Source organism: Dermacentor andersoni, chromosome 5, assembly GCF_023375885.2.
Source record: "Dermacentor andersoni chromosome 5, qqDerAnde1_hic_scaffold, whole genome shotgun sequence".
In the NCBI taxonomy this organism is placed as follows: domain Eukaryota; kingdom Metazoa; phylum Arthropoda; class Arachnida; order Ixodida; family Ixodidae; genus Dermacentor; species Dermacentor andersoni.
Window position 1 is genome coordinate 201,137,236 of NC_092818.1, and position 15,600 is coordinate 201,152,835.

Here is a 15,600-nt window from a genome sequence, read left to right on the forward strand (position 1 = left end):
TGCCAGATGCTGTGTCCCCTGCAAAGCTGAAGATGTGTATGAGAAGATCCTGACACCCTGCAGCGGCTTCTACACTGGGGAAACAGGCTACTATAAAAACGACTGCCTTTACTAATATGCTAATAACATGAAAACGGGCAGAAATGTGGCTATTCCACCAGATGTGTGTTGTTCACAGAAACTGGAGCTATGCAAATGCAGATAAAAACAATGATGTTTGAAAATAGTAGAGCTGCACTATATTCTGCACAAGCAGTGCTATCTGCAGTGCTGGTACCTTATAGCCACAATTCATGGCTGTACCACCATGCAAAGGCACTATTCTTGAATTATTAACTTCAATTATATTTATGGTGGCCATATATTGCAATTACATATCATCCACATTGTGTGCAATATGGTTAAATGTCAATTATGATAGCCATTCCTGATCTGAAATGCAACAAAAGAGCAAATATAGGCAACAAATTGCAATTCAAAGCGACAAAAGGCAACCAGCGCACAGGATAAGTGACAGACTTCCTTTTATTGAAAAAGAAATGCGACATGTGTCATGCCACCACCAGTGGGTAGCAATCTTTCAAGCTTGGGTGACAGAGGCAAAACTTAGCAAAATGCTACAATCACGCTGTAAAACGGACTTGGACACAAAAAACCAACATCATATTGTACAGAATGAAAGGGCAAGACTTCATCTAAGAACAGTCTATGGCACCACATACTTGAAGTGGTGTAAAAAATGTTGACATGCCCTAGCCATAAAGGAAAAGCAGCAAACACAGAAAACATGCCTTAAAATGCAATGTGCAGAGTCTGAAACCAAGAAAAAACAACCCGAAAAAGGTTTTGCTAAGTCTTTCAATGATTAAAATTGTCAAACTGTATCATCACTTCTTAATGAACCTGCACAGCTGAAAAGGAAGGAAGGAAAGCTTAATAGTAGGGCTGCAGAAAATGTCACCGAATAAATATACTTTGCTTATCAACGATACCTGTGGTTTAGTTGTAGTCTGTGTATAAACTAATTGTGTATGAACTTTTCTTGTTTAGAATGGCTGAGCGGATAGGGAAAAAATGACCATAAGAGCACCAGGTGTATGCATAGTCTACGCACAAAAAGCCACTGCTTTCTTACTTTTTTTTCTCTGTATTACTATTCATGAGTATTTAGGTGCCTTATTAGCACTGCTAACATCCCACTGCAAAACACAAAATTGGGCAAGTTGTGGCATAAAGAAAATTGCAGTTTCACTCATAATGTGAAACAATGATGCAGTAGCTGGTGAAATATGCACAGGAAGCTTACTTCATGCAGTGTTTGCTGAAGTGAACACTTGCCAATGCAAGTCGGTAATCTCCTTAAAAAAGTAAAATAAGTAAGAGTCCTATTTATTTGTGGGAGTTGTGCCTCAGTGTTGAAGTGGAAAGACTCGGCTTTTCTTCTTCCTCTTTCATATCCGGACTTAGCCACTGATCTACACCAAAACAACCCTTTAGCTTCTTACTGCTGAATTCGTTTTGGTTTTCTCAAATCTATATTTGGGCTATGCATTGCTATGCCTCGAGCTTTGCTTGAGGAAAACAAGACACCAACAGCTCCATCCAGTAAATCTGAGAAGCCAAGCACTAGAAGAAGATTAATGAAGCAGATGCACCCAATCATTGTCGTCACATGCGAGAAGAAAACTTAACGTAGGACTGCCTTCACAAGTGGGAAGGTGATGTGCAAGAACTTGAAGGTGTGGATGCCAGCTCTATATACAGTATGCAGACATTGAGCAGGTGTTAGCCAATCTAGGCACCTGTTGGCTAGATCACGCTCTCCGGGATCAGTATTCACCACGACTGTACCTTCAGCAGAGTGGCTGAAATGTAGAATTGTGGACTTCCACTCTTTTGATCGTATGTTTGAATCCTCGCAGCACAATGAGAACTTTATTTGCAATATTCTAGCAAGAAATTCGGGAATTCCAGTGACAACACCAGTAGACATCAGAACAACCAGGGGAGTTAGCCCATAGCAGCTATTGCTGTAAAAAAGACTGGCATAAGCACAAGAATTGAGATGGGCATACTACATGCCTTTGTTCTGGTAGTGGTCCACTACTTTGGTGCTACAGTTAATGATCTCCACTGTCACTGGACATAATAAGAGTTCTTAAATTATACACTCGCGCACCCGCCGCCTCTCAGGTCACCTAAGTGGACATACATGCTGGCTGATAGCGGCCCCCTCCTACTTCTAGTATGCTTCACCGCGTAACTAAGCTGTACTGCGGCGAAGAAGCCGTACATTTGTATCGAGTGAATAAACAAATGGTGTTTACAACAGTACAGAAATAAACGCGCACCATGCATTATTATACCACACGAAAGAGCGTCGCAACATACGGTAGCTGATTCACACAGGCCGTGTAGCCCACTTATCAGTCGTAAAGGGTATTATGGGTAATTCAAAATTTTACACACATATGTGTTTATGTTTACGTTCGCACTCCTTGCGTAATAAGACTCCCAGAACTTCCACAATAGAAAGTAATTTACAACACACAAACGCAAAGAACATTATATGTCTCGTTTTCAACTCGGTCGTCATGCAAATGACATATAGCGCGGAAAAACGTGAACATGCTGTGTGTTAGTGTCGTAAACTTCATACTAGGCAAGGAGCTAGCACACCACAATCCCGCGACAGCCACTAATGAGACCAAGACGGGAGCACATGTCTGTGAACGCGCAAACGGAGCCACTCTGCTCCTCCGCCACCCCCGCTGCACGGCTGCACCACTCGTTTCAAGCACAGCACACCAAACACACATTCAGCGCTGAACAGTGGGCGGTCGACGCAGTTGCATTTACATGACTTGCAGCGAGCAGCACATCCCTCGATGTCCGTTAAGCAAAGTCGGACACGGCGACGCCACATCGCGGTTCGCAGAACTTCGCCGCCGAGGCGCTAGGCCACTTCGATATTTCAATCGTCACCACCGCCGGGTTCTCAAGAAAGCACGGGTCACACAACGCAGATTCTGTAGTGCCAGAGCTCATCGAGGCCAAAGCCGCATTGCCGCACCGCCACTACTCACAGCTTTCCGCCAAGTAACACAGAACCTACAATCAACACACAAGCAACGCACGCACGATTACATGAGCAATGTTGAACAACGCGCGGTCCAGAGAACGATCACGCCGAGGACGAACACGCCACGGCGTCGCTCGGCGCCAGCATCGCGCCTTCTCAAAAATCCCTAAACGATGCTGTCCCTAGGCACCTAGGATCAGGTCACGTGAGGGATTTTTGTACGACAAATAGACGCACGCCACGCTGGTGATACACGGAGGAAGGAAACTCAGGAGAGGCCCTGACGTCACTCCTTGCGAAGCTAAAGTGAAGCCGGAAGTTGGCGTTGCTCATGGCGTTGCTCCTCCTATCGGGCCAGCTCTCCTCCCTTGTTTAGATTACTCGCGAAACTACGCCGCGCTGCGCGCAACCATGGTGCTCGGACGCGCGCGCTCCGCCGCAATACTAAACAATCGTTAGCACGTTAGCATGATTCCGCCAAAGAGGGCAATATTTCCCGCGGATATTCCTTCGTCCGTTGCCATTGCCGTGGTGCGGTACATTGCGTACAGCGTTGCATGCGCGTTCATTTCACGAACTTTAGTTCCTCGTGTCCCACCTGGCCACAGCAAAATCCGGGAGAGCACGGTCCAGCTAACGCAGCGCAACTAAACACGGAGACCAACGCGAACCTGGCCCGCACAGCGCCTTTGCCACGGTACGAAACCTACGGAGCAACACGTGTGAGCGCACAGAACCACAACAAAGCCGCCATTGTGGCTCGAAAGGCGTGGCCGCTACAGCAAAGAAATAAAAAAAAACAGCAAAAAAAAGGAGAACCTACTACGTCATTTTCTCCACGTTTTTCTCCTAGCGCGCGGAGGGGGTAGGGCCTCTCCTCAGTTTCCTTCCTCCATGTGGTGATAAATCATAGTGAACCGCGCCAGGGTGGCGCGATTACGGTGGCTTCTAGCCACCCTAACCGCGCTTCAATCTCAGTCATACAAAGTTTATGTAACGTGTTGTACATTATATAACATACCGCAGAAATAAAATGAGATTTTACGCGATAATATTTGAGTATAGCTTCGTTTACTGCGCAGCAAGCAAATGCCACTAGTTTAAAGATTGAAGTCAATCCGAAGCCTGTACTTCCCATCATTCTCATGTAGGTTCAGGCATAAGTTTCCTACAAAATTTGTAGGAAACTCTATGGGTTGAGGCAACGCTCATGAGAGCCTCCGTAGACACTAGCGCCACATTTCCCTCTAGGGTTTAGAAACTCTATGAACGCGGCGCATCCAGCATGAAGCACGCAAGTGGAGCTGCTGTAATTTGACAGGATACTTTTTTTGTATTTTTTCTGCTAGGCGCGCTCAACGCGGCTAAATATGTTTTCTATAACTGTACATATAGTAACCGACAAACATAACGTGTCATCTTTTACAAAGTAAATAGACAACTGTTTTTATTGCGTTATTAGAGTTTGTGCTTTATCACTTGAATAAAGGTTTTGAGAAGTCAGACACATGTGACCAGCAGCCGCCCACTGGTATCGATTGCAGTGCGTGCCGTTCGCGTGCACGTGCGTGTCGCACCACGGAGGAAAGAAACTAAGGAGAGGCCCTGACGTCACTCTTTGTGAAGCAAAAGTGAAGCCGGAAGTTGGCGTTGCTCATAGCGATGCTCCGCCTTTTGGGCCACCCTCCTCTCTTTTTGCATCTTTCGCGAAACCACGCCGCGCTGCGCATGGTTTCGCGCGCGGAGCGCGCGCGCTCGCTCCGCAGCAATACTAAACAATCGCGATGTCTCATCGCGTTGCGTTGCCGAACCCATGTTAAAAGAAGTTCATAATGAACTTCGCAAATTGGGCCGTGAGGTCGAATCGGCTGCTTTTACCAGCTTTTATGAAAATAAACATGCCTTAAATACAAGGCCAACCAACTGAACTGTTCTCATTAACCGCAGGTACCGGCCGCTACCCAGCTCTTGCGTGTTTTTTAAAAAAAGGTCCCCTTTATCGCTGCCTTCTACTTGCTTTTCTCTGCTTGGGCTTCCTGGGGCTCTCATACGGTCTTGCGAGCTAGACGTCTGGCGATGCGAAAAAAGATGTACGCATTCTTACTGCACTGCAAGAACGCACTGGAGACACGTACGACACACCAACCCATTTGCGATCCATTTGGAGTTTATGAGCACAACCACATTCTCGCTTGAGGAATCGACGTGCTTTATTGAACAAACTTCGGGTGGCCGCGCATCACTTCGACAGCGCGCCGGCGAGGAGGCAGAATGTCATTTCTGACTCCGCGTTTAGGTTCATTGACTGCGGCTTGAGGTGCCTTCTTCGCACGGTAAGTGAAGCGTCACGGAACCAAAGTTTTGCGATAGCCGGCGCACAATGCAGAACAGTACGCGCGTGGAACCGGCCTACCTGGCCATGACTGCTTTTTCTGCGTTTATTTCCCAGCGAGCGATGCGCCAAAGGCGCCGTTTTTTCAGTTTTCGTTCCGCGCACGAGTTGTGCGGAAGCTTGCCTAGGTATCCGCTAATCCAGTGCCTAGTTGTGTGCCACGATGAAAGTCGCGCACGCCGAAAAGTGGACCGCCCATATCTTTTCACGTGTAAGTAAATTTCCTTATGTGGTTGGTGTTTTATCGGAGGAAAAACTAGAATTTATGATACACGCATTCACATAGCGATAATAATTCTATAGTTATAGTATAACAGTAAAATATTTTATTCGCACAGTATAAGTTATCATCTAATAAATATGCGCGTGATTCTTCATTATCAGGTTTCCCGGTGACACCGTTCGTGCCGCAAGTGCAACATGCGCTGTCAAAAGCAGGAATCACTGACCTGCAAGGCGTTCACTGTACAGATTCTGAAACGCATCGGTTTCGGTCTGCGATGGCACGTTAGCATGATTCCGCTGAAGTTGAGGCAAAATTTCCCGCGGATATTCCTTCGTCCGTTGTCAGTGCCGTGGCGCGGTACATTGCGTACAGCGTTACATATGCGCGTTCATTTCACGAGCTTTAGTTCCTCCTGTCCCACATGGCCACAGCAACATCCGGCAGAGCACGGTGCAGGTAACACAGCGCAACAAGACACGGTGACTAACGCAAACCCGCCCACACAGCGCCTTTGCCACGGCACGAAACCTACCAGAGCAACACGTGTGAGCACTCAAAACCATAACAACGCCGCCATTGTGGCCCAAAAGGCGTGGCCATACAGCAAAAAAAAAAGCAGCAAAAAAATGAGAACCTATACGTCATTTCCGCCACTTTTCTCCTAGCGCGCGAGGCGGTAGGGCCTCTCCTTATAGCGTCCTCGATCACCTTGCCCCGGGGTTGCCCCGAAACCAGAATGGTGCGCTTTGCCCCGCCGTGGTGCCGCACTGCGGAGGGTCAACATCGAGGACAAAACTGCACCCTGCGCAGAGTGCTTGCATGCAGCGCTACTTTGCCCCTGGCGCGCAAAACGTGCGCGAACACGCGCACGCGCATATTTTATTGTTTGCAGATGCTGAGCATCTGCGGCAAGCGCTCGAACCTTGTCAAACTGCGTGCTCCGACATACCTGGTTGCAAGCAAACACCAATGAATTTTATAATTAATCCTGACGACCCGTTCAATGAACCTGTCCACTTTCGGCCGCTCTTCACCACACTGTTTTTGGACGAGGTCGAGCAGAATGTCGTCTTCGCTGTCAGACGAACTTGAAGAATGCTCATCGATTGCGGCAACTAGCAGCGCTTCCTTTCTCATCGCCGACAAATCCACTAGCTAACTCCGTCAACTCCGTTGCAACGTACCGCAGCTATCGGGCCACAGCGTCCGCGGTTCTGCAGTCGGCAGTACGCGCGCACGTCGCGCGTCCCGCAGTGCTTGCTGGGATTGCACTCCGCGCACCGCCGATTTTCTCGGTGCGAGACGGGGCAACGGAAAACCGCTCCAACAGGGTGCGCTTCCGGTGATCGAGGATGCTCAGTGCGCACCGGTGCGATTGATCGAGGATGAAAGTGCGCACCAAGGCGCCCCGGTGCGCACCGGTGCGGGTGATCGAGGACGCTATTAGTTTCCTTCCTCCGTGTGTCGCACAAAATTCCTCACGTGACCTGATCGTAGGTGCCTAGGGACAGCATCGTTTAGAGACTTTCATAGAGTTAGTATAACTCAATCAGTCATTCAGTATAGTAACTCTATGAGGACTTTTGAGAAGGCGCAATGGTGGCGCCAAATGATGCCGTGGCGCCATGTGGCACCTTGAATCTTCGTTTGTTTGGATTTTGTGGCGAATGGACGTGCTTTTCGGGGCTCCGTGGCGACGACGAAGTCATAAGTATGCTTTGAGCTTGCTTCTGTTCTTTATTTGCTGGTTTTTTGCATTTAAATAGTAATTGGGGGTTTTCTTTTTCTTTCCTTTTTTTTGTCTCCCGTATTTCGGGTGCGCGGGTGTGCTTCGTGTACATTTGTTTTGCAGGATGATTAGAGCGTCCTTTCGTGCCACGTGTTCCAACACGTGCAGCCGGGTGGGACGTTGAGTGTTTGTAGTCTTTAAATGGTAGCTTGGAAGTGGCAAGACAAATAGCTATGAGTGGTTTTACTGTGCGTGTTTGGTAGAAAAGTGCTTTGCGGCATTTTGAGGATTTGGATCCTGTGCGTATCGGTTTTTGCTAAAAGGCACGTGCTCTGCATTGTGTAAGAGTTGTCGGAGTTGGAGCGGTCGTAGTTGTAGGGAGGACCTTGGGACGACAGGACTGGGCGAGCAGGATTTATTTGCAGGATTTACGTTTAAAACAGGACATACATCGACAGTCTAGCGTGACTCCCAAATGGAGCTCGCGAGACGACGCATACAGCAAACAGATTACGAGCACACAGCTCACGAGTACATTTCTAGCAACGACAACGAGCACGCAGCTCACTAGTACATTTCTAGCACGAGAACGAGCACTCAGCTCCCGACGACGAGCACACAACGAGCACACTCTAGCAGCCGACAATCGCTGCTTATAAGCTCTCGCCCCCCCCCCCCCCCCCCCCTTGATTCCAAGCGAACGGAAACGTTCGTCCAGTCATCGTTGGACGTCACCGAAGATGACCCGCCCTTTTGGAGGAGGCGGGCTCACATACTCGTGTTGCACACACACACACAGGTGTAAATGTCCGGAGCCGACGTCAGAGGGCTTCGTACAACTCTGCTCCGTCAAGGGTGGCGCTGCCGAGTACCACATTCCTGAGCTGACCCCGCGCCACGTGGCTGCCGGTTATCCGCAGTTCTCTGAAGTGCTCCGTCTGGATGGATTGGAGCACGTGCAGCGGGCTGAAATAGCTGGCACGTTGCCACCCCGTACGGCCATTCCTAACAATTGATATAGTATTATAGTATTTGCAAAAAGCCGTGCAATACATGGCGAGAAAGCCGGTAAAGCAGGCAGTACGGGGGGTTAAAAAAAGTTAAATTATAGGATTTTACGTGCCAAAACCACTTTCTGATTATGAGGCACGCCGTAGTGGAGGACTCCGGAAATTCGACCACCTGGGGATCTTTAACGTGCCCCCAAATCTAAGTACACGGGTGTTTTCGCATTTCGCCTGCATCGAAATGCGGCCGCCATGGCCGGGATTCGATCCCGCGACCTCGTGCTCAGCAGCCTAACACCATAGCCACTGAGCAACCACGGCGGGTAGTACAGGGGGGGGTCCTTCAAGGCAGATGAGGAGACGGATGAGAATGGAGAGGGCGTCGAATCAACCGGCACACAATGTGATGTCGATACTACGCTGTAGAAAATGGAGGCTTTCCAGGCAGAGCTTCTCAAACAGGTGCAAGAGCTCAAAAATGAGCTAAACAAGGAGCGTGAGGCACGGAAGGTAGTTGAAAAGAGACTTGAAGCAGCCGAGGAAAAGCTGAACAGGGCCGCCATTGTGACCGAGAATGTGCGTGACAATGGAACGCAGACCCCCGACGCGACAGGCCAGGGAGGGTCAGCGAAATACGTGGAAAGCAGGCAGGGTGATGAAGGGTTAGCTGGAAAGAGCAGCACCTACCTTGAGGCCGCTACAAGGGAAAAGCAGGAACCCAGGGGACAATGCCCCTTGTCTAATCCGAATCACGCGGGAAAGGACAAAGGGAAGCAGGGAGAGGTAGGAGAGAGTGAAAGGGTGACTATCGCTGGCGACTCAAACCTGGCTGTGTGCTCAAAAGCAATTGTGGAGAGGATGAAAGGCGACAAAAGAGTGGCGGTAGGGACATTTCCAGGGCGCACACCGGGTTCTGTCATGGAGCGAGCAAAAGAAAAGCTCGCGGAAAATGCTCACGTGCGCAATCTTGTCATAGTAGCAGGTGGGCTAAATGACGTCCCAAACAGGAAATGGACAGGACTAGTCCAGCGCTTGGCGAAGGGGGTGGGCGACTTGTGCGAGCTATCCCCTCAGGTGCAGATCGTGGTGTGCACGGTGCCGGAGGTGCCTTTGCCTGACAGTCAAGTACAAAGAGCCATAGTGGCTGCTAACGAGGCAATCTGGAAAATGAGCCGAGAGAAAGGCTTCGAGGTTGTCGAAGTAAACAGGGAAGTGAGAAGTTGTGGTGGTTTCAAACGAGACGGGATCCACTTCAATTACAGGCTAGCATGAGAAGTGGGCTGGCGACTTGGTGGTCGCGCTGTTGCTTTTTTAGGGGGCCCGCGGGCGCTCAGGAGGTCAGAGTAGATAGTAATGAAGGTCCCCTAGGGGAACATCAGAAGAACATCGCCGTCGATAACAGAAAAAGGAGGAAAGCAAGAAAAAAAACCACGCCATGCAATAGGCTACATAAACATGCAGGGTGGCAGAAGAAAGGAAAAGTGGGCAGAGATTGAGGAGCAGTTACACAGAGAACAAATAGGGATGTATGCGGTTACAGAAACGGACCTTAGAGACTCGGAAGAGCCGCCAGTTATTGAGAATTATGTTTAAGAAGGGTGCAACAAAACTAAGTCGGAAAGAAAGGGAGGAGTCGGAACGCTCATCCATCAGGGAGCTAAATGGAGAAGACTAAATTCACAATGTCAAGAGCATCTTTGGTTATCAGGTACAATGAGTGCGAAAGAAACTTGGCTGGGCGTTACGTATTTGTGGACCGGAAAGAATTGCACAGAGAAGAATAGAGAGTTAGTGAAATGCATAAGCGCTGACATTAAGGGTTTCGGGAATGATGCTGAAATTGTCCTATTAGGTGACATGAATGCCCAGATACAGGATTTAGATGGCTATACCGACAATAACGGGAAGTCAATGCTGGACCTTTGTGAGCAATATAACCTCGTGATCATGAATACAGGGCCTAAGTGTGAAGGACAGATCACGTGGGAAGTGGGAAACCAGCAATCGACCATTAATTACTGTCTGATGACAGAAGGAATTCATGATAAGTTGAGAGAAATGGTCATCGATGAGGAAAGGTTTAGCAGCATATGGAGTGGCCTAAACGCATCATTTTGAAAATGGGATATGTAGTTGGGAAAGAGAGCAAAATGGCCAGTCCAAATTTGAACGCTGAACAAATAGCAAATATAGTCACTAGAGTTGAGGAAGATTTTGGCAAATGGCCAAGTAAGGAGTGGGAATATGGTGAGCTTCTAAGTGCAATAACGACAGAAATACGGAAAGAGAAATAACATGTTCGTTGGAAAGGAAAAAAGAAACCGAAAAGCTGGTGGAACAAGGAGATACGAGAAGCGATCGCCGAACGACAGAAAGCATCTCGAGAGCACAGGTAGGCAAAGAAGGCGCCGTTGCCACAGGATAAATTAACCAGTAAATGGGAAATATACCGGGAGAAAAAGTCTATGGTTCAAATACTGGTGCAAGCAAAATTAAAAGGTGAAAGTGAACGTTGGTTTTCAGAAATACGTGAGAAAAAGAAGGCCGCACCTAGAATATTTTGGAATCACATAAAATTATTAGGCAGGAAGTCAACAACAATACAACAACCTATCCTAGACGAAGATGAAAACAGACTGTGAGCAGAAGCGGCAATAAATTACATCCAAAAAGTAACAGCGGAATATTTCCAAGGCAATGACGAGGTTGTATTTGAAGAAAAAAAGAGCATGAAGGAGACCCAAGTGGAAAAGGAGCTGGTGCTAACAAATTTAAACTGGAAGAAAGCGAAAGAGAAAATTCCTAAGCGCACAGCCACAGGGCTAGACGAGGTTCCCGTTAGGCTGATAAATGAACTAGGACCAAAAAGTAAGAAAGCTCTGGTGAAAGCAGTGGAAAAAACTTTAAAAGATAGACGAATACCAGACAGTTGGCGACAAAGAAGAATGAATTTAATTTATAAAGGTAAGGGGGAGAAAGACAATTCACTCGTATAGACCGTTAACCATTACATCATTAATATACAGGCTAGCAATGCAGGCAATCAAATTAAAGCTTCAAGCATGGGCAGAGAATAATGGCATTTTGGGAGAATTTCGGAATGGCTTCAGAATAGGTAGGCGTTTGGGTGATAACTTATTTATTCTTACTCAGTGTATTGAAATAGTAGAAAGCAGACCGTTATATGTGGCCTTTTTAGACATTACAGGAGCCTATGACAACGTAGACCGCAACATTTTGAGGGATATTCTGGAAGGGGAAGGCTTAGGTAACGATTGTCTACAGCTTTTGAAAGAGATTTACCTAGAAAATACCGTTTGCGTTGAATGGGAAGGGATGAGGAGCGAGGAGAAAGTTCATATCAACAAGGGACTGAGGCAGAAATGCCCTTTATCCCCGCTGCTGTTTATGATGTACATGGTGAGGATGGAGAGGACGCTAGAAGGAAGTAATATCGGGTTTAATCTCTCATACAAACAGGCGGGTACAGTAATAGAGCAGCAACTCCCAGGTTTATTTTATGCGGACGATATTGTGTTGCTAGCTAACAAGCAAAGCGATTTGCAACGTCTGGCTAATATCTGTGGACAGGAAGGCAACAACTTAGGTTTGAAATTTCCTGTTAGAAAATCAGGTGTTATGGTATTCAATGAAAACAGTGAACAGACAGTGGCGATACAGGGCCAGGAAATACCTCGGCTAAGAGAATATAAATACCTTGGTATGTGGATAAACGAAGGCAATAGATATATGGAAACACAGGAAAAAACAATAACAGCGAAGGGGAAGAGAAATGCAGCCATAATGAAGCACAGAGCGCTATGGGGATACAATATATAGGTACGAGGTCCTCCGAGGTATGTGGAAATGTGTAATGGTTCCAGGACTTACTTTCGGAAGTGCGGTTGTTTGCTTTAAATCAGGGGTACAATCGGGACTGGGTGGGAACTAAAGGTCAGTAGGTCGCCTCGCATTGGGCGCTCACGGGAAGACTACAAATGAAGCTGTGCAGGGTGATATGGGCTGGACTAGTTTTGAAGTGAGGGAAGCTCGCAGTAAAATTCAGTATGAAGAACGGCTGAGGAATATGGAAGAAAGTCAATGGGCTGGGAGAGTGTTCAGGTATCTGTACAGGAAAAACATTGATTCACAGTGGATGAAAAGAACTAGGAAGCTTACCAGCAAGTATGCGGCCTGTAGGGTGGGCAACTCAGCAACAAAGAATGTCAAGCGAAAAGTCAGAGAGGCTGAAATAATCTCGTGGGTGGCGGCAATGGAAAAGAAACCTGCCATGAGTAACTACTTAAGAGGAAAAAAACGAAATCAGGAAAGAAACAATTTATGATAACTCAAAGGGAAGCTCATTACTTTTCGAAGCGAGATCGGGATGCCTTAGAACACGCACCTATAAAGCGAGATATAAGAAGGAAGAAAAAGCATCTGCTTGCTGCGGTAAAGCTAGGGAAACTACGGAGCATGTTTTATTAGAATGTGAAGACGTCTACCCAGCGGTCGATTTAGGCACCACTGGCCTCCTTGAAGCCCTTGGGTTCAGAGGGAGCAGTGGTAAAGCAAACATGTCCGCAATAGACATTAGTAAGAGGGGATTGGAGGATTGGTGGAAGAAAAGTAGGGAAACGACAAAAGACGGAGACGTACAAAAGCGCAGTTCGCAATAGGGGATCAGAAAATTTGGGCGTGGTAGTTCATAGTGTTTTTTTTTTCTTCTTTCATTGTTTAACCTAGGTAGGATATTAGACAGTATAGTAGCAAGAGCTTGGTGGCGCAACTCACTGCCCCGTTCCAAAGGGGACGCTCATAACATCCATCCACCCAACTTTCCATCCATCTATAGCCTATTTTAGGAGGCTATGCCGCTATGCATCGGTCAATTGCTCCGGCCCACGCCGACCGCTGATCGTATGTTATCTCCGCAGTGGGTTCAGTATTTGTTGGGGAAAAATCGTGCAGTAGTAGGGGTGAGACATGTCGGCTTTTGGTCTCGGTGAAGTCTGGTGGTGTGAGACCCATTTTTCTGAAGAATTCAGTGGTGTTGAAGATCGAAATATTCAAGTGGCGTAGCGCCTGGGCAATGCAATTTGCGAACCGGCGCTGTGCAGCAGCGTCGCCGTGTTCGCCCTTTTTCGGCAGCGTCATCACATCGCACATGCACCTGTACTCGAAGGGCGTCGTAGGCGGAGGTATTGTACAGCGATGAGCACAGTTAGGGGGAACACGCGAGCGCGTGGCCGACGGCACTGTTAGCGCCGCGTCACGGCAATCGCTGGAAGCATTGCACATGCGCAGTATGCGCTCTGCGAAAGAATATTTCCACCGCGCGCACCACGTCACTGGAGACGCTCGTTCGTCGTCTGCTAGCCGCATTTTTGTCTGCTGAGCTGACACTTTCAGTACTTGCCAGCCCATCTGGTAGAAAATGTGGCGCGTGAATGAATAAATCAGCATAAGACACTTTGTGTTTCAACTGTTTATTGAACTAAACTGCAAGCTCGCAGTGTAAGTGGAACAGACGTACTACAGGGAAATAAAATATTAGAATTTCTAGTACCGAGTCATGTCACCACTGACAGCAACGACTGCCGCTGTCCTGGACGGTAGTGACTCATAAAGTGCCTGTACATATTCGTGATTGGCCTTTAGGCTTTCCCATTCGTGGCTGACTGCGGCCCACAACTGGTCGGAAGTCGCGGAATAAAGGGGCTTTCTTGCCAAGGCAGCTTTCAGGCGGCCCCACACGTTTTCAATAAAATTAAGGTCCGCTCCTTTCGATGGCCATTCGAGTATGGGTATGTGCTGCTCTGCCTGGAAGTCCTTCCCAACCCTGGCCGTGTGGATCGGCGACCGGTCTTGCTGGAAAAGATAGTTGCCGTCGGGGAATAGACTGCTCGCACATGGCGACAGCACATCGTTCAAAATACTGCAGTATTGCTGAGACGATAAGTGCCCACGTATGCGGTGTAATGGTCCTAAACCATATTGCGAAACCGCACCCCACACGCTCACACTTGCTCTCCCGCTGCCAGAGACACGTTGCACGTTGTCTGGATCGTTCCTGCATGGCGTTGTTAAATAAAGTAAGAAACCCACTCTTCAACGAAAAAGTTTACGTTACCGTGTTCCTGGCTGTCTCCACACAAGCACTCTTTGGTCTTGTCGCGTCGAAAACGCGGACTCGTCCGAAAAGATGACACGCCCCCAGTCGTCGGTTGTCCACGACACGTGCTGCTCAGCGAACCGCCGTCGTGCTTCCCTGTTGGCAGTCGTAAGCAGCGGCTTCTGTGCTGCGACGTAACTGCGAAGGCCTGAACTGCGCAGGCGACGTCGAACAGTAGTGTCCGAAACGTCTAAATCCAACTCCTCGCGAACTGCTGCAGCAGGCAAAAAAGGGTTCTCGACAACAGCTGCAATTATGCATGCATCTTCGTCATCTGTGGTAGCCCTAGGACGAGGTGCGCGTGGCGCATCCCGAATGCGACCTTCGTTCTTATATGCCTGAATTATTCGGTTCACAGTCTTGAGAGGCCTATCTACTAAAGAGCCGATGTATCCCTGGGAATAACCTTTTACTGAAAGGTCAACAATAGAACGTCTTTGTTGATCGGGAACTCTAGCCATAATAGCATGTGGCGACAGACTGAACGTCTGCGGTAGGTGCTCGGTGTTTTATATGCTGCATTTGCATGCGGAACAACTCTGAAGATATTAGTCACGCCCCACATAGCTCTGTGCGTTTTTTTCAGTTTTGTTTTCTTGAAGCACTTGAAATGCCGAAAGTATCAGCTCACAAGGCAGAAGCTCGGCTAGCAGACGATGGACGGGCCTCTCTAGTGACGTGATGCGCGCGGTAGAAAGACAGCCTCGCTTAACGTGTACTGCGCATGTGCAGTGCTTCCAGTGATTGTCGTGACGCGGCGCCAACAGTGTCGTCGGCCACGCGCTCGCGTGTTCACCCTAACTGTGCTCATCGCTGTACGTGTTCTTCGCCACGACTTACGTTACGTAAGTAATATAATGCTTAAGGTGGCGGTTGCTCAGAACTGTTCACGCGTCCTTGAAATGGGGCAGCGCATGTTTTCTATTGTGTTCAGGGCCAGTGCGCTTTCCGTGACTTGATGTGATTTACTTTTATCGTGGGCTTTACGA